Consider the following 20,372-nt stretch of genomic DNA (forward strand, 5'->3'; position numbering starts at 1 on the left):
CTGGGACTCAAAATTACTCCCACAGAGCTTGGTGGATATAGGAAACCTACCGTAACTCCTTACATCTCTGTCCTCAGACAAAAGCAAAGCAAGAAAGCAATCTTCTCTCACTGTCTACCCAGCCCCTGAAAAGGTTAATACTCTTCATCTGCAGAATTGCATTCAAAAACATAAAATAATACCCATTACAGCATCACTTGTGTGCTAATTGGCAAGACACACACAGCGATTTGATTGAACGTGTAGAATAATACTGATGTATATCATTCCCAAATTACCATTAGAGATTTGCAGACTTCTGCACCCATAAAACATTCACAAAAGTGTCACTGATTCAAATCAGTGTGGTTTCTGAAAAAGCCTGATAACAGTTAACATAAAGTACACTATTCTACAGCACCTCTTTTCATAGCTGATAGGGTTTTAACAGGATGCAGTTAAACAGAGTGACAACAGAGTGCCATATTTTGCTGACCTTGTTTAGGTGGCTAGCTCCAACCTACGTGAACCCTGATGCCAATCAGCTTCAAGTAGTCCTCAAAACTTATTTTTCTTTCCAGTCTGAATTTCTGGTGTTTTCATAAAGCTCCTGTGAAATATGTGAAATGATCACTGCATTCCGATAATAGTTTAGTAAAACAATCAGAATTTTGTCATTTCACTGGGAATTGGAATAAAGTGGGGGCAGAACTAGCGCTGAAGTTAAAGATGGTACAACTTAAGAGGAAACGGTTGAATTTTAATCCAAATACAAATATTGAGCCTTGTGGATACAATTTAGATGTTGGGTTTTGAATACCAAATTAACCTCACAAAACCTGAAGCTGAACATTTATGTTAAATTCATATTAAAATGTTAAGCTTCACTTGGTTTCTGGGCCTGTTTGTAAAACATTGCCTTGTTCTGTTTATATTCACAATTTGCAAAACTACATTAAAAAAACACAAGTTTGTTAAATCAGTTTCTACTAGAAAGAAAGAGAAATTATAATGTTGCTAGGCAGTCCTGCCAAGATAAACTTTGTTCCCAATCTCAAAGAAGACAATGAAGCATTTCATTTAAATACACATGCAGTACCTTGAATCTGACACACATTGAAAACATTAAACACACATTGCACCACAATTTGACGTTTTTTTAAAATAGAGTCCAACTTGCAAAATATACATTTTTCTGTGTCCAATTTTGTCATTGTAGCATATTCATAAATTTGTACCCATTACTTCATGGTTGGTGTATCTGCCGATCTCCTATACTGAAATTAGTTTTGATAATGAACTCTCACTAACATGACCATGTATGACATCATCTCATTCAGCCTTCACAAAGTTGGTGCCCTCCAGATGTTTTCAACTACATCTTCCATCAGCCCTCGACAACAAAGGCTGTTTTAGATCCCCCTCCCCATAAGTGTATTTAAGAACAACAAATCGCTCAAAACCAACAAATGGTCCAACTTTAGATCCAAACCAGGGGTTCATATTGCCTTCCATAGCATGTACTGTCCTCCTAGTAGACTGGTAGACTAGCTGTGGCCCCTCCTGGACAGAGATAGCCTAGCCGTAGCAGGCATGTAGCAGTAAAAACACTATTGCTGGCTGGAAGGTGAATACCTACATTCACCTCCCAGTGCTTTCTGCTACAAATGGAGAAGAGCAGCCTGTTGCAGAAACTAGGAGGCTTGGGCAGCTAGTTCCACCCATAAAGAACAAGAGTAAAGAATTTGCCACAGCTGTAGTTGCTTTCCCAGGGTAGGGTGAGGCAGGCCTTTTTATTGGGAGGCTGCCATGGGCACTAGGTAACCCCTAGTGTGCCAGCCTCACCTGGTCAGCCCAGAAAGGAAAGAGGGGCTTTCTCTTTTAGCCACCTGCTGGACCTCACTAGGTGGGATTGCCCTTTAGATCACTTCTTTGAGGTGTGATGAGGGCAAAGGCACTCCCCTGGGTGACTGCTGAGAGCCTTGAGGGGTGAGGAGGGAACAGGGATGTAAATTAACCTAGCTTTTAAGTGAGGAATGTGATAAGAGCATGAATTCAGCCACCAGTGTATATCCAGTGTATTCATAGCAAGTATTTAGCAATTTTGCTATTTTATATTATTTTGATGGATTGATTGGTTGTATTGATTGTACTTTTATTGTTTATGTTTCCTTTGCATTAATATTCTGGGAGCCTTTGTTCCAGAGAGTGGTGTATAAATAAACCGTAACATAAAACGAAGTGATCCGTGATTTGATAGCATCCCGTTTGAAGTTCTGTAATGCACTTTATATGGGGCAACCTTTGTAGATGGCTGGAGATGAGGCCTTCTGATATATGGAGTCATGATTCTACACCTTTTCATTTCCCCAGGCATTTAAAGAATTTTTGGCCTGATTGAGAGTATATTTCTGGTTTTATGACAGTCTCAATTTTTGCTTATTTTAATATTTTATGGAATGAGACCTTATTGTATTTAAACTTGAATGCTACTCTGAGCTACTCTGTGGCTGAATTGTTAAATTTCTGCAATCAGTCAGTATAATGAAAAGACACTGTGTCCCAAAGTATGGAGATTCCTCCTAAAATGTAAGGATTTGTTTGTCTAAAGTAGCCAGTCTGTTTCTGGGCTCAGCTGAAAGTGCTGCTGTTATTATGATTGATTAGCTGATGTTAATGTGAAAATTAATAAGATATACTCCAGAACCAGCACTAAAGCGAATTTCACAACTATGCAGGGCTCCAGAGAGCCCGGCTTAAGAATCCCCATTTTCTGTTCTGTCTCGTATACAATGCAGCTATTCTTTCCTGCTCCCTGCAGAGAGTCTTTGATCTACCCTATGACATTTCATGCACAGCCCACAAAGTTCCCTTCAGTTAAGGAATATTGCTCCCTCTTGTCCCCCGCCCACTGCTGCACACCCTATTATGGCAACAGAGGACACACTGAACATGCTCAGTGACCCCTGATACCATCCCCGTGAGCCTAATTAATTACCATTTATGTGGGCCAGCTAGAGCACCTAGAAAATTAAATGGCCTTTGAAATTAAAACATGCACTGCTGATGAGCAATTAACACAGTGTGGAAAATAAAAGTAGTACAAGAGCACATCTAAACTAAACTTGCAGGACATTGAATCTGCTTAATCAGATTCAATAAATGTACAAGAGAAAACAAGGAGTGGATCCTCTTTCTGAGGAATTCTAAGACTAGTAGTGTCAACAATCTTAAAGCAGCCCAAATGGTCTGTGACACCGTACAGCTGACAACATGCAAACCAGTTTTGGTGCCCTTCACAGCCTCCCTGTCTTGTTTATTCAGTGGGGACTGCAACACTAGGTAATCCCATTAAGTTTCAGCTGCTACACTATTCACAGTGATTTACTATCACACAGCAGTGGGGTTGTTTTAAAACAAGTTAAACCCAAATTTAAACTTGGGACTTGGCACTGGACCCAGTTTGTGTCACACAGCCCAAAAGGGTGGGGTGGGGGAGCCAAGTTGCTTATAAAAGATGGATTCATTTCATTTGTCCTCTGAGCCAAACAGTCTCAATTCCTTAGGCCTTGTGGTAATAGAACAGCATGGAATATGTTTTGCTCCAGCTAACCAGCCCTGAAACAAAAATCAGAAGCAATTTTGCATGTATCTTGCCAACATCTGAAAGCCAAAAGCAGGGTAGATTTATAGACTTATCCTACCATCTGCTGTGCAAGGAAAAAGCAGAGGTCATTTTCACAAGGAAGGATAGAACCCATTTTAGTCTGAGATGTGTCACTCCTGCTTTCAGTCTTTCATTAGCAAAATTAAGAAGAGAGACACTTTTAAAATCAGATGTACATTGTAATCAGTTCCTCCCCAACCCAACCCACGTCTGAATTACAAAAGCAGGAAGTGCAAAAAACAGTTTCACATTATAATCCTTTATACACCTACCTGGGAGGGAGCCTGAGCCCAAGTGAACTCAGTGAAGCTTACTTCTGAGTAGGAAGGAACAGAGTAACATCTCTTTAAGGAATATTGCAGCTATAAAAATAAATGAACAAAAATCAGATCACATTGCAGATTAGTAGCCAAAGGGGAATAAACTTTATATCTTACTGGTCTGAAGGGAAATGAGAAGAGGAAAGAAGTAGAAAACTTCTGAGAAGGGACAAAATTATAATCATGTGGTGTGTAACAGGGTGGTGGAAGATCTAAATAATTAAAATCCAAAATTAGCCATAGAGCCACTATGCAATTCCAGTGCTGTTTCCCATGGTGTATCCTGGGCAGTGGGGAAATGTCCCTCTGGAATATAATTTTTCAGCCACTCTTTACTGGTGGTTTTCTGGTGGCTTCAGACCTTTAACCAGGGTTCAGAATGTCTGGGTTCAGACATCATGCTAAGCTACGCTTAACAGAAACCAATGTTTATAAAAAATATATAAACATTGGTTAGTGAGTGCCTATTAACCATTGTTAGTAAACCATAGTTAGTGCACAGCTCCAGACAATTGTTTTGAACTGGGGTTAACAAATGCATAAATCATGATTTAGGAAACCACAAAAGGTTGTCTGAATCAGGCCTAAGTTATACTCAATGAATGAAGAAGAACGAGAAGAGTTTGGATTTGATATCCCGCTTTATCACTACCCGAAGGAGTCTGAAAGCGGCTAACATTCTCCTTTCCCTTCCTCCCCCACAACAAACACTCTGTGAGGTGAGTAGGGCTGAGAGACTTCAAAGAAGTGTGACTAGCCCAAGGTCACCCAACAGCTGCTTGTGGAGGAGCAGGGAAGCGAACCCGGTTCACCAGATTACGAGTCTACCGCTCTTAACCACTACAACACACTAGCTTCTGAATGAAGTAGCTAGAAGAATTTATTTAACACAGTATTCAAATTAGGAGCATCATCATAAGGTTAGGTGTATGGTTCTGCTTTTGAATGTCACACAGTACTTAAATATCACCCTGCATCTAACTTGAAATGTTAGATAGCTACATTACTAGTCTGGCATTCATTCACTTCTTCATCCACAGTTTCCATTCTATATTCCATATACAGTGTGTGAGTGTTTTTAATGTTTTGGAAATTACTGATTTGCTAACCACCATGTTAACACATTATGGAGGGAGGAGAAATATATTAAAAATACTCTTTTCACACACACACACACACACACACACACACACATCTTGTTTTAATTGCCTTTAGAAAAATACTTTGCTTCACATACAGACATTCATGTTATCTCATACTCTCCAACATTTCTCTAATGAAAATAGGGATTTCCCCCCATTATTATTATTATTATTATTATTATTATTACCCTGCCTGTCTGATTGGGTTGCCCCAATATATAAAAACATAAAAAAAATTAAACATTAAAAAAACCTTCTGTATACAGGGCTGCCTTCAGATATCTTCTAAAGATTGTATACTGCAGTTACTTATTTCCTTGACTCGGGGGTCACATAACTCCATGCCCTTCAACATTTCTCCTATGAAGACAGGCACATCCTAAGGAAAAGCAGGACATTCTGGGATCAAATCAGAAACTGGGATGGCTTCTGTAAATCCGGGACTGTCCCTGGAAAATAGGGACACTTGGAGGGTCTGTTATCTTACTGTTTATGGCAGAATCATTTCTATCTTTGACCCTCAGTCTAACACGATGACCAAGTGCACTGGAGGGAAGTCTCCTGTACCAGAAGAGGGAATTTTGGCAGGTACAGCTTGCCATGGTATAAGACTGAGAAAGGCTGTACCTGCTGCAAAAATCTCTTCCACGGCTCTTAAAAGGTACAGCAGCCCTGCCTTCCCCCTGCCCAGCTTTGCCTACTCTATTCCACAGCAATCTCAAAGCTCCCCTTTTGTGTTTGTGGACTACATCACTCCTAATGCTTTGGCAAGGCATTTGCTGCCTAACAAAGAATGAAAGGTAGGGAGCTTCACTCATACATTAAACACTGTGACCACCAAGCTGCATTCATTGTTTGGTAGGTGCTTGCTGTTCAACTAAAGCAATTTGCTTTTTTAAAAAAACAAAAAACTAAAACCCTGCAGGTTAGATGCAAAGGCACATTTAGCATTTAACTTCACACATAGTTTGGCCCTCAATGTCAATACAGTGAATCAGCGAATGTGATGCGTGCAGGAGGCACATTCGTAACCTGCAGCGTTCACAACCCACAGCGCCGCATCTGCACACATGCGGTTTGCAATTCGGCACTTCTGTGCATGCGCCGAAACCCAGAAGTAACCCGTTCCAGTACCCAAAAACATGCAACCTGAAGCATCTGTAACCCGAGGTATGACTGTATAAAGGAAAAGCAGCAAGACCAGTAACTTAGCTTGCCAGTATTATTCTTGTAGACAGGAAGTTGGAGGGGCAGGGACTTATCCACTTTTCATTTTGGATATCTGACTAAACTGGTAATGTCTTTTTAAAAAGTAAGATTTCCTTTAAGCAGGGGTTGTTCAACAAGAGCAATGTAATTCTCTATCCCACCTTCATTATGCACTCAAGCTTTTAAAGCCAGGAAATGAATTGCTAATGCCCCTCATAAATCTCACACTGCCCAAATACTCCAGGTGACCCCTGGGACAAGCGATTCCTTTACTTCCTCACGCTTCTCATGTCTGCCTGCCTCAGCTTCTCATCCACCTTCAGGCTTGAGAAATTTTCTGTGAAAAGGAATGGCAGCACATAGTTCCCCAGTTCTCTCAAGAAAGGATTAGAGAGACTACAAAAGTTAAAGTTAGGCTGCAATGCTGTCCCCTGGCTTATCTGGAAGAAGTCTTCATAGGAAAGAGTGGGACTGATGTCTAAGGAAACCATGATAGGTGGTAAGGCTGTGCTTGCTTCCAGATCGGAAGGATGCTTAGTTCTTTCAGATCAAACAAGTGGCCCTCAGGAAGAACTCAATAAATTGAGGATTTATTGAGGATTGCAAACCTAACTAGTCTCCCCACTACAAAACTGGTGACAATGGGCCTTGTGAACAAGACTGTAACAAACACATGTGTTTACTTCCTAGAATTCAGTAAGATCTAGATTTAGGAGGGATGTGCTCATCAGAAAATATATGAAAGAAAGGGAATCAAGTGGGAAAACCAGAGGAAGAAGAAAATAAATGGTCAGGGTCTTCAGGGTCAGGAGGAGAGAGGAGCAGGTGGTGGAGCAAATCAGGGAGGTTTAATGAACTGAGTGGCTTGTTCCTAACAATGGAGGGAAAACCTAATCTTACACTTGGATCTGTACACATATGGACTTACAATAACAAATAAGTGCCACAATGGATATCAATCCATCAGCGCCATCTAACAGGGTGGACAGGAAGGAAAAGAACCAGACTGCAAGTTTGCCTTCCTTCTCGTAAAGAAAAGAAAAGAAAAGAAAAGAGAACTCAGATAAAAGTAAATCTGTTTGCCTGTATCCATTTCAGTACTTTTTTTTTTTTTTGCATCTGATGGCCTTTTCACTATAATTTCTTGCTTTAATCAGTCTCACTAATAGCACCATTAGGAAGTCTCAATGGACAATAAAAACCACCAGCTTTTTTCTGGAACGAATCCTGCTTGTTTACCATTTCTTTTCTTCTTTTTTAAGTAAATTTTTAAATTAGTTTTTCAACATACTCCCAATAATAGCCAAATTATAACAACAATTAATTCCCAAAATATACAATTATCAAAGTGCCAATCAACTTCCAATTAATACATTTTAGTTAAAGTGGCTCCCCACATGGTGGATTGGGTGCATTTCCAATCTTATATCACTGTGTTCCATAATCTTTAATTAATGTCAGTTACATTTCAGTTATAATAATAATCCCTTAGTCAACAGCTACATAATTATTTCCATTCATGATGTTACAATATATAAATGTATAAAACTTCAAGTGAGGAACTCAAACTAATATCTTTATTTTGTCCTGGTGTGAAAACTGTTATATCCATGGAGATTCCTTCTGTCCATATATGGTGTTGTCTCTTTCCCTTCCCAGCTGTTGTTTTCTCCCATCGTGGTTTGGGGTGGAAGCCACGGAACTGAATCTCGAAGTTTCTCAGAGGTCTTATCCATGTGTCAGCAAACTAAGGCCCGGGTGCCGGATCCAGCCCACAGATGGTCCGGGAATTACCTTGTGGATCGGCGTGGGGATTCTGTTCGTTCGGGCTGTGCCATTTTTCCCCCTGCGCCATTCCAATTCCCCCCCTCCCTCACACACAACGCAGCGGCACCTCCTTCCTCCCTCCTCCTAGCTTATCCCCACCCTGCCTAGAGGAGGAAGGGGGCTGGGCTTTGTTGAGCCGTGGTTGGCTGAGCGCCATTTTAAGCAGCCCCTCTCCAGAGCCAGCCCTTTTGCGCCGCTCATCATCCCGCAGCCACTGCCAGCCCCTGCTGCTCGCAAGCAGCACAGGTAAGCAGCTACCGGGGCTCATCCGGTGCTGTGGAGAATGGAGGGGGAGTCGGGGGGATATTTTTTCTCTTCAAAATATAGTCCGACCCCCCACAAGGTCTGAGGGACAATGAACTGGCCCCCTTCGAACAAAGTTTGCTGACCCCTGGTCTTATCTCTCCGTTCCTTGCTTTAATGTCTCAGAACAGGCGACAGTGTGCTAGAAACCATTCTGTCTCACTAGTAAAACATGTCGCAGATCTTCGCCATTTTCCCCTCAGCCTAGGAAAAGATGGGCAGTTTTCAAATGCGTTGAAGATTTAATACTCCTTTCCAACTCCCAGAATCTCTGCAATATTCTTATCACAGCCCCAAATTCTTTTCCTTCCAGCAAGAGATTTATGGCCCATTTAACTTTATCTTAGATTACATTCAGTCAGTAGCACATACAAATTTCAGTCTCTTTTTCCTTTTCTGATGTTTTTAAATGGAGGTGAGGGGAATTACTCTGTCTTTCCAACACAGTCATACTTGAGCTTCCGCTCCCCCTCCTTTCTTCATTTCAGATCACATGCAGTTTCAATTTTTGCTTGCTAATATTACTCCAGAGTTCCTTCCTCAACTGTAAATATCTTCTTATCTTATAGTCCAGAGTGGGTTGCCAAACCATAAATATATAAAAGAAGTTTAGAATAAACAAAGCGTGGGCTTCCCTCTCCCCAACCAACTCTCACTCCGAATAAAATCTTACCAATTCAAACCTTTGATCCATGTAGCTGGTATATCCGGCAGTGTATTGTTGCAACCCTTTTCCATCACGCACCAGTAATTTAAAGCCGATTTAAAGATCCAATTGAACGGAGAACCTCTGCTTCTTAATGGTGGTGTAGGAGGGTTTTTGCCAGGCAAAGTACTTTTGCACTCAGCACCTCTCTGCCTCCCACATTCCATGCCAGAGTGACAGCCAGGTACCGAGACGAACTGCAAGTAAATCCATTCCATCCCCCGCCCCCGTCCCTGGGGAGAATTTGCAAGGATGATTTACCCTCCATCGTCCTTGGTTTTTGATCACCAATGATCCCCCCACTATGGTGGGGGCTGCCTCCATTAAGGCAGGTGGGACCAGAAGCCTCCCTTGCTGACCGTTTCTGCTTCTCAGACAACCAATAGAAGAAGCACAGCAGCCTTGCCAGACTGTACTTTATCCAAAACACTTTTAAATTGTTTAGCTTAGCTCTGAGGAGTTTTATCCATAGCCAGCACCTGGTGTGAAGTTTGGAGCCAGAGTCGGGAATGTAGCAGGGGATGAGCCAGGAAGATTTCCCACACTAGAGACTGATGAGCTCAAAAGGGTGGTATGAACCTGCCAAAGGTCAGTTGGAGACTTATATAGCTAGCTGTTCTGCTACCACATTATGTGTTAGATTAATGTTTGCAGGCAGATTTTTTCTCTTCTCCCGATCAGACCCTTCCTCCAATGTAGGCCATTTCTACTGAGTAGACCCCTGACAAGAGAGACATCTGGCAGCGAAACAGGCACTTCTCTGGCAACTCTTGGCTTCCTCTAGGGTCCATTGCTGTCTTTACTCTTGACGTCTGCAGGAAGATGGGGGAGAATTGGGGATCAAGACAGGGTTCAGGATGGGGGAGGGCTCGGAGACCCCAGGCAAGGCACTCCAGAGATGGGTCTCTTCAGGCTGTCTTTGAACTACTGTGAGTTCCTTCTGGTCTTCTATAGGATTGGGGTTCTCTGTAGGTCCTTAAGCCTTTTCATCAGAAGAGGTCTCTCCATGGTCTGGGTTAGACTGAATCCTGACAAATTTTATCCCTCTGCCTTCTATTTTAAATTGATTTGCCTCTGTGGTTTTACTTATTTGCTCTTGGCTTTGGCTTAACTGTTACGATCTTATTGTACTGTTTTTATTTGTTGCTTACATTGCCCTTTTATTCTAATGGTGTGTTTTTTGATGTTGTCAGCCCCCAGAGAACTTTTGTTATAGTGTGGCATATAAATCATGTAAATAAAAAAATGTCCATGTGTGCAACCCTCCTACTTCAGGTTTTTCTTAGGAAATACATTATTTGTTACCCTTTTCTTTAACTAACAAATGCGTGACATGCCCGGTACCAATCTACTCTATTAGGTACTTGGATTGGGCCTCTGCCTCTCTCTAAATTTACCTCAGAGCTCAAGCCCAGATTGATTATAACAAAGCAGCCGAAAAATTTCAGTCGTGCACTGTTCTGATGAATCAACTAAATTATGCTTTGAGCCTATGGTAAGCCATGCCTGGGCTGACAGTAATGGATAATGGATAGAAGTCTCACTGGTTATGATAAGTCAGCACAGGTTGACTGAAAAAAACAATGCTGCCATGTGCTCTAAAGGTTCTATGAAATTAGTCAGGCAACATTAAATGTTGAAGCTGTAACTAAGTCTAGATGAATGTGAATAGGCCAGAAGAATCAAATGACCAACAAGTCAGTCAACATCCATGTAAAAAGTCTACTCATGCTGACTATGCGAAGAGCCAATGTAGTCCACTGGGCAAAAGGATACAAGTGAATCAGAGCTCCACACCTGTTCCGATCAACTACCTGTGTTCCTATGGCAAAACTCTGAGACTCAATATACCATCTGAAAAACAGCACACTAATCCCATTTAGAAGTTATCCTCGGATATCTGTGATCAAGTGCAATGTAGAGTTCCATAAATCCTTGGCCAAGGGTTCAAGCTACATAAAGAGAAGAGCTATTACTGTTTGGATACACAAATGAAAGAGCTGTTCCGGCAAAACTCAGGTGTTTGAACAAGTAGTTGCCAATTAAAGTAATTCAAACAAATCTCTCGTTCCTTTAAGAAAGAGCAGCAGAAGGGCACATGCAAAAGAATTCTGTGTAGGCACCATCACATCAAATAAGAAGAGAACAAAAGGGAGAACATTCTAGCTGTAGAGTAACCGAAGAAGCTAAATAGCAGAGCTATAAAAAAACACAAGTGAGGAGTCACCTAGTACATTTGCAAATTTTTAGCGAACACTAATATAAATGATAAAGTTGATTGATAAAGTTCACTAAGCAATTAAACAAGACCCTTTTCATATCAAAGTCATTTTAGCCAACCAAACTGAAGAAGAAATCACCTCCCATTTTCCCCACATCAGATACCGGTACATTTCTTTGCTGCTGTATTAAAACTTATTCTCAAGCCAAATGGGTGTTTAGCATGGTCAGTATGAAAAGTGTTATCCCCAGTGCGAAAGGGATGCCTGAATTAAGTCTTTCCACACTTGAAACAATGGCAATAATGTGATTGGTAAGACAGATGGGGTGCAAGAGCCTGTGTGATGTAGCAGTTAGAGTAGGATAGGGAAGTAGGTTCAAATATTCACTCAGCCACAAAATTCATTGGATGACCTTGGGACAGTGATGTTCTCTCAGGGAAATCTATGCTGAGGTAGCCTGAGTGGTGCTCTTCAGATCTTTTGGACTCTCATCAGCATCTGCAAGGATGGCCAGTGTTCAGAAATTGTGGAACTTGGAACCCAAAACTTCTGATTAGCATTACATTGACCTTCCCTGGCCTACATAACTGGGCAGTTGTGAGGCTAAAATAAGAGTAAGAAGCTTGTATTCTGCCCTGGAAGGGCGAGATACAAATCTAATAGTACCTGAATACTATCAGCTTGAAATTCACAAGGCATATGCTATCAGAATAGCCTATTTGATTTACTGTGATTTTCCAGCTTTTTGTTTAAAATGAAAATGTAACATAATTATATATAATTATATATATGTATATATTATATTATATTATATTATATTATATTATATTATAATTAATATACAGTGGACGCTCAGGTTGCGAACGTGATCCATTCACCGAACTTGGAAGTACCAGAACGAGTTACTTCTGGGTTTCGGCACTCACACATGCCCAGAAACACTAAATCGCACTTTGCGCATGTGCAGAAGTACCGAATCATGACCCGCGCGTGTGGAGACGCGGCGCTGCGGGTTGTGAACGTGTCCCCGGATTTCATTTAATGTCCCCGGATTTATATTTTAAGTGTTGTAGATTTATTAGTAGGGAATGAATGTTGCGTGGTTGGTTCAACGGCACAAGACACATCATACATATGGGGACAAGACTTCTGTCGAGACAAAATGGCGGGTGCCATGGCAGCGAGCAACTCCTGAAGCCAGCAAGAGCCAACTGTTCTATCAGGGCTTCTGAGACTGCCGCTGCCACTGCCAAGGGGGAACTGCTGACCACCACCCCCCCCCCGCGACCCAAATCGAGCTGGGAGCGAGAGTGCCCGGCCACCCGGCCGACTGCCCAGTGGCGCACCGGGGCCAGGAAGACCCTGGAGCCGATGCAGAGAGAAGGAGGAGAGGAGAAGGAGAAAGAAGAGGGAGAAAAAGGAAGTAGAAAAAAGAGGGGAGCCCTGACCTTGCCACGCCACTGCCACCGCCACTGAGGAGGAGAGGTAGGAGAGCACCTAGAGGGCAAGGACACATGGCTGAGCCCAGGCCCAACCCAAGTTTACTCCATGGCGGCTAGCGCTCCAATAGAGCAAGCCGGGGCCCAGAGGAAGGATATTACTTCTTCTTTATAAAAAAAAACCCCAAAACGTTTTTTTTAAAAACACACATTTTTTTTCTCCTTCCAAAAAAAGAAGAAAAGTGTCCCTGAATTCTTTGGAAAAAAATCTGGTAACCTTATTTTAAGCCCCCCCCCCCCCCCCCCAGCTACCATTTTCTGACAGGAAATAGAGCCATATCATCTTTCTGCATTACATTTAACTGTGATTCAGCAGCCAGTGGGACTTGCCAACTTAATCCAGCCCTAAGAATATACATGTAGCACTATAGGGCAAAAGAGGACACTGATTTGCAAAAAATGTACACATGCTAATTTATATATGGAGATGTGTGTTGTTGGTTTTAACTATAATTTAAATAGAAATACTACGTATCACCAGAGGACGGAAGACTGTGACTAACTAGGTGGACAATGTGCCTGCTCTTCAGGTACTGTTGACTTTGGTATTTTTGCTCTCCCTTCCCAAGGTTTTTTTTTTATCTTTAAACCAAACTTGGATTGGATAGTCATTAAAACAGATGGTTCTCCTCTGCAAAATAAGACACTTTACCACCCTAGTTTCTGGCCAAACATCCACAAACAAGAATTGTCACAACACCACATTGAATTCAAGAAACATTCTGGGACTGTGAAATAAAGGACAGTTTATGTTGGGCTTGTCCAGATTTGAGCATTATTTATCTATTAATCCACTTTTCACCCATTTGAATTAGACCAGAATAGCGTGCGCACACACATAGACACTTGAATTTGTAAAGGTCTTTCCTGTTCATACCAGTAGGTGTTCCCTTTTGTGTTTGTCCCCACTTTCTAATCTGTGGATTCTATTATGCTCATCAAGTACTGACAGGGCATGCAAACAGATAGCTGCATGCACACCTTGTTGCTGTTTAAAAAAATCCCCACCCAGGAAGTGTGCAAAATCATAGTTAGGCAATTATAATTTTTCAGCACACAATTTTTAATGTGGGTTGCTTGTGCAGTTTTCTAGTTTTGTGAAAATCAGAGGGATCAAAAGAAAATATGTAAAAGGCTTTGCTCTGGTCAGGAGCGTGCCAAAACAGTTAAAAGCATGGCCAGAAAAGAAACGAAAGCATTGAGGCAGTGGACATGGAAAGAGGAGTAGCAGAAAGTGATGATTGTTCCACTCACCCCAAAACACTAAAACAAATTGTCCGCTACCCAAAGTGGAGCAGATTGGAACCTGATTTCCCACAGTTTATCAGATTATCCTCATATCAGTTAAACCTGAATTTACAGCAGGAAAGCACTGAGATTCACGTTGGCTGAGGATAATGTCATGTGGACTGTGCAAATTAAATGGGAACGCAAACAGCTGCAAACACACAGTAAACTCGGGTGTGGACAAGTCCATTCTGTGAAAATGTTCTTACACACAAGGAATAAAAAATGAAGGCACCAGTTATATTCTATGGATATTACATGTTCAGCTCTTCAGAACACAGGCCCCCTCAAGCAAGCTCATTTCTCCTTAACGGGGTGCAAGCTTACAACTTTCAAGCAGATCTTTTAATTGCAGTACGGCTTTAGCTGAGTTATTGCAATGGAGCATTATTATTTTTAAAAAATCAGCAAGTAAGGCAGAATGACTTTGGAAGCACAAGTAAGAGATACATGGATGAATCTGAGCATTAAACATTCCTCGTCTCCCCCCCGCCCCCGCAAAAGAATCTGGGTTACCAAAAAAAAAAAAACAACCCCAGAAAAGGAAAGGGAGCTAATGTAGGAGGGGGGAGAGAGATGGGAAGCTTAACTTTTATTTATTTTTGTGTGATCATTTCGATTACGGTGGGGAGTGGGGGGGTGGGGGAAGTATTAATGTATAATCTTTTCCCTGTGCTATACAACACTGCCTGCTTTTAATTTGGTATTAAATTGAAACACTCATTTTGAGTGGCTTTGAACGGCAGCCAAAGCCTCTGCTTGCATTGTGTTGGCAGCTGGGTAGCCTTCTCAGCCTTTTATTCCCCCCTCCCTCCTCTCCTTCTTCATCTACCATGCCTTTTTCAGACAACTGAATGCACTTGTCACAATTCCAGGGTTTTAAGCTTTGCCTTGTCTTCAAGTTGACATACCAACTGACTGACAACACAGGTGAATTGGAGGGCTGCCCTGACTGCTGAAGTTTGCACACTCTTTATACAAATGCCACACTAATTCCTAACAAAATGCCAAAGCCATGAACATCTTGGCTCAGTTGTCAAGGCGGCACAAGAAGTAGAAAACCTGAAATGTAAATAGCAGAGGCACATTTGGGGTAGGGGGAACCCTGGCTTTAGTCGTTCGCTATCTTGACAGGTTTTTGGAAGCTTTCTTGCAAGTTCACATGAGGGGAAGGCACCCCAAAGAGGGATACGGTACAGGCCAAACTCTGTTGGAAGAAGCAAACATCCACTTCAATTAGCTGGTTATTCCCTTTTTATTGTATTATAAACTTTCTCTGTAGGCTACTCACAAAACAATTGAGGTAGAGGCTTGTGGGGGGGAGGGGCTGCCTTTATTTTAGACCATCAAAACACAAAGTTTTGTGAAGCTAAAGAATTCATCGCAGCTTCGACCCTTTCTCTTAATTATTAGCATTCACAAAACAGCGAGGGTGTGTGGGGGGGGAAGTGGCCTCTTTTCAACTGGGCTGTGAAGGGAGCTCTGCTTATCACAACAGGTGCACAGGCCACTCACAAAACCAGAAGCAGCCCAACATTGAAATGCTAAGAAATTACTTGTTCTCTTTGTCAGCTGCTCACACAAGCAGTGTAAAGCCTACTTGGAAGGAGATATTGTGTCCTTGTAAAGGACAGAAGGTGGGAGGGGTGTGTGAAAGGTTAGGACTGAAAAGGGGTGGTGAAGGCTAGAGGGAAGGGAGGAGAAGATGACAGGCAAAACTCAGCAGGCTGTTTTCAGAGGACATTTTAAATACAAAATAGGGAAGATGGTAGATTAAAATTGGGCTGGGCTGGTGTAGGAATATTTGAGCTTCTAAGCAATACCAGATTCTGGTTAGCCTGATGTAGGGTGCTACATATTCCTGTACCAACAGATAGTCTCCTAATTAAAGGTAACATCTTTCCTAATTTTGTATACAGTACCTTCTTGCAAAACTACAACAGCAGCTGTCTATTGCAAAAAGAAATGGGAAGATCTTCTCTTTTAAAAAATGCACACCAGTGTGTACAAGATCAGAATGACAATTTTACTATTTATACATCACCCATCTCACTGGGTTGCCCCAGCCACTCTGGGCAGCTTCCAACATATATTGAAAAATAATAAAAGTTTTTTTTTAAACTTCCCCATATAGGATTGTCTTCAGACGGCTGGGGGGGGGGTACCTCCATATCCTCCAACATTTCTCCAATGAAAATAGGGCCATTCTAAGGGAAAGCGGGACATTCTGGGATTAAATCAGAAACTGGGATGGCTTCTCTAAATCAGGGATGTCCCTGGAAAAAAATGGGGAACATGGAGGGTCTGATACAGCCGGTTAACAAGGAATAGCCGCTCTGCCAGGAAAGGAATACACCATAGCCTACGACAAGCAAATGCAAGTGAATGCTGCAGACTTTTAATAGCTGAGGATATTATAATGGAGAGAGTTGAACTGCATGGCACAAGGGGGTCACAAGTATCCAGTCCCGTTCTAGGGCAGTGTTACTCAACGGTAGGCCGGGACAAACCGGTGGACCGCTTTCAGGTAGGCCTCACTTGCCTTGCCCCTCAGCTGCGCCACAACCTTTTGCTTAGACCAACAGCACCACCGACAAACTCCTTGCAATCTGAGTAAAGGTGGGCAGGAGACAGGGAAGTTCAGGGGAGTGGGAACAGAAGAAAAGTTTCTCCCTTCTGAGGGGAAAGGGCCATAGGAGGTATCGAAGGAAATTAGAAAGAGAGGTGATTGGTTAATATTTATTATCATCAATAAATGTGGCTGTTGTTTTTAAAATTTGTGGAATAGAAAGGAAAGGGGTTATAGGAGGAATAAGTGATATTATTATTATTATTATTATTACTACTACTAGTAATAGTACAATATTTATATCCCACCTTTCCAAGTACTTCATGGCTTGAGTGGGTATTTGAACCCAGGAAGGAAGGAAGACACTGGCAGCTTTTCTTTTCTTTTCTTTTCTTGGTGGAGGAGATGAGGTACAAGCTGAGTGTGAAAGGAGAGTGGGAGAAGAAGTTGCAGGAAATGTGTAACAGTCCTCTGAGAGGAAAAAAAATACACAGTGGTACCTCGGGTTACATACGCTTCAGGTTACAGACGCTTCAGGTTACAGACTCCGCTAACCCAGAAATATTACCTCGGGTTAAGAACTTTGCTTCAGGATGAGAACAGAAATCGTGCTCTGGCGGCGCAGCGGCAGTGGGAGGCCCCATTAGCTAAAGTGGTGCTTCAGGTTAAGAATAGTTTCAGGTTAAGAACAGACCTCCAGAACGAATTAAGTTCTTAACCCGAGTTACCACTGTAAAAGGAAATAAAGCCTTCTTCGGTTAGAGACTCTATGCCAGCAAATTCAATACCTCCAGAGCAAATGGACTTAACCTGAGGAAAGCTGAAATATGGAACTCTTCGCCACAAGGAAGAAAACAGCGGCCAAAAACCTTACGTAAGTCATCCTTGGAAATGGCTATCAGTAGACAGCCTGCTGGTTATGCCATCTCTGCTTCCGTTTTTGCAACTGGCTCTGCGTCTGCATCACCATTTTGTGGTGATAACAGAAGGTAACAGCTTGCTTCTGTTCCTCATAAGATTTGTATTACTTTCCAGTATCCCAGGCCTTGAAAAAGTTGTGCTTCATCCCTGTTGCCTCACTTCCTGAGAGGGAAACCAGGCCCCTTCTCAACTCTGATCCCTCAGTCGCCTCGCAAATTCCAAGCTCCAATCGATAAGGTAAGTTCCGTTACAGATATTGTTATTGTCGATATTTAGAGCATTTGGGGGGTGTCCTAACATTCTGGCATAGACTACCATTTAACTACAGCTATGTTTGGCCAGTAGGATATTTCTGACAAGACACAAACGACATTTCAGTGGAACTACACACACTGTCCATAAATGATTATGTATGTGCCTCCTGCTGATGAGCCTAATATCTGAGGTATTGTTTGCCTTGCACTTTTCTGTCCTCTAAGAATAAAACATCAGAAGTGACTCCAAAGTGATGTTTTCAATCTGCAGCCTCCTCCTCCCTGGATTCTCTCTTGAGTGCTGCATAAATTTTGTTATGTCTTTCCAGAGCCTGACATTGCTTTACATCTGTTGAATCTTAATTTCCGAAGGATTATGTCCCTGTTTATTTTAAACCAGCAATGGAATTGTGTGCAAACCAGTCAGCCTCTCAGATAGCAGCAGTTGTTCCTGGAATAACTCTCTTAGAAGGCATACCATGAAAATACCCCACCACCACAACAAAACAAAACAAAACAAAACAAACAACAGCAGCAACAATAACAACAGCCCCATAGTGGGAGAAAATGCTTTTTTGCTTGGCATTATGAAAACAGAACTAAAATTTTATGGGCCAATATTAAACTGAGGCAAGAAGAAATCCAGGCAGAAATTCCTAGCATCAGGAGAAGGGACTCATAGGAAATCACTTCTCTTTTGCAATATGAAAACCACACTGAGGAAGCCAGCACTGACATGGAGAGTTTATTTGGAGACTTGGATTGATCCATAGGCCCAGAATATATTTCCTGGTGTGCCAATAGGATTATCAAACAATCCTTAATCATGGCTACTGTGAGGCCAGAACACTAGGTCATATCCAGCTGTGTCGTTCTGCTGTTGGAAGGCTCTTGTTGGATGCTGGAGGCCAGGGAGCAGGAATGTTTCTTAACTGTTTATTATTAAATACTTATTGCATCTTTGCTGAAAGGGCATATGCTCAGATAATCTTAATTAAGGACTACTGAGAGTCCTATTGATACTATATGTTATGGTCAATATTTTCTCTTCTAGTTAAATCATTGACAACTATTACATTCTGTGTTCCTAGAAGTTGCATTTGTATTTTAGAATGAGAATCCCAGTGATGCAAAATTAGATACTAATTTTAGCAAAAATAGCTAAAATTGGCTAACTTTTAGCAAACATTCAGTAATCTCTGTGAAATGAATGGACAGCTTTGTTGCTGTTATGGGTTGATGCAAAATACAGGTTTAGAATCACATATCCTGCATCTTTCTTTGGATGATAAATTTTCTAAAATAAGACCGGCTGTTGGGCAACAAAACTGCAGTTTTATTGTTGAACATCAAAGCAAAATGAATGCATTGTTCTATGTTTTACAGTTCCCTTATGGTGCTTAAACAGTGCTAAGGGGCTACCCCCTCATTTGGCTAGGTTTTCATACTAAAATAATCAAGCCAAAACTTTTCTATTTATATTTTAAAGAACTTGGAATTAAGTGAAATTCGGAAATCATACACACACTTGGCAAGAGAAGCCTGCACTGCAGTCCTTCAAGTCTTATATGTAACAGCCTTCTGCAGAAATGCCATCCATAGATGTTTACTGAATCAAGTGCTATGTCTTAAAGATTTACAACTTTAATGGAAACCCAAATTATTCACTGTAAAATATAAATATGCCTAGATTATATATTCCATTTTATAGGTAATGTTTTGAGTGTTCACATAATTCACATACGGTAATTCACATATGGGTTTACACATATGAGAAGTTCTCCAACCTCTCTCACCACCAAGGAAACATAACAAGCAAATAGGAAGAGAACCTACCCAAGTGACACTGACACAACCCCCCCCCCCCACATACACTAGGTGAAAGAACATAAGCTTTAGATACCCCACCCCCCTCTCCCATTTGCCCTCTTTTCTTCCCAACCCTATACTGCATATAACACCAATGTCTCACAACAAATGTAACTGATCTGTAGAAAACACAACCTGGAAGAAAGAGACAATGCATGTGCTTTTGTAAACAAGGAAAATCTTTAATAAAAATTATTTAAACATAAAAAACATGGGAAGTTCTTAAGGCATCTTACAACACCTTTAAAACACAAATAGGCGATGGTAGACTAAAGGGGAGTGAATATGTATATATATCTGCCCCTAATTCTCCAATGTTCCAACAAGTGTCACTCTGCAGCTGAATTCATGGCCTGGAACTGACTGTGCTGATCTGAAGTTGCTGAAGTCCATTAAAAATCCAAAGGTGCAGTGTATGGAGCTTACAAACTGTGCCAAAGAGCTCCTGCAGGTAATTAGGAGCAGCTTTGCTCACTGGATGGGCTGGAGCATCACTTTCCGTCACTGGCAGCAGTATATTCCATTTCTTAATGCTTTTACCTTGAGCAGTGCTGATGTAACAGGAAAGGCTGCCTCAAGCCTCCTCCTCTTTCCTTAC

General features: G+C 41.6%; 2 long non-coding RNA genes across 2 annotated transcripts; one reads left to right on the forward strand and one right to left on the reverse strand.

Moving 5' to 3' along the window:
- Nucleotides 1–354: 354 nt before the first annotated feature.
- Nucleotides 355–17,210, reverse strand: LOC310681742. Its single transcript, XR_014513573.1, has 3 exons — nucleotides 17,039–17,210; nucleotides 3,919–4,008; nucleotides 355–589 (listed from the first exon to the last, which is right to left on the reverse strand). It is a non-coding gene; the product is annotated as an uncharacterized lncRNA (long non-coding RNA).
- Nucleotides 16,825–19,024, forward strand: LOC310681705. The gene is made up of 3 exons (XR_014513531.1): nucleotides 16,825–16,885; nucleotides 17,774–17,888; nucleotides 18,235–19,024. It is a non-coding gene; the product is annotated as an uncharacterized lncRNA (long non-coding RNA).
- The last annotated feature ends 1,348 nt before the right edge of the window (nucleotides 19,025–20,372 follow it).

This window comes from Podarcis tiliguerta (assembly GCF_965153285.1).
Source record: "Podarcis tiliguerta genome assembly, chromosome: 7".
Taxonomy (NCBI): domain Eukaryota; kingdom Metazoa; phylum Chordata; class Lepidosauria; order Squamata; family Lacertidae; genus Podarcis; species Podarcis tiliguerta.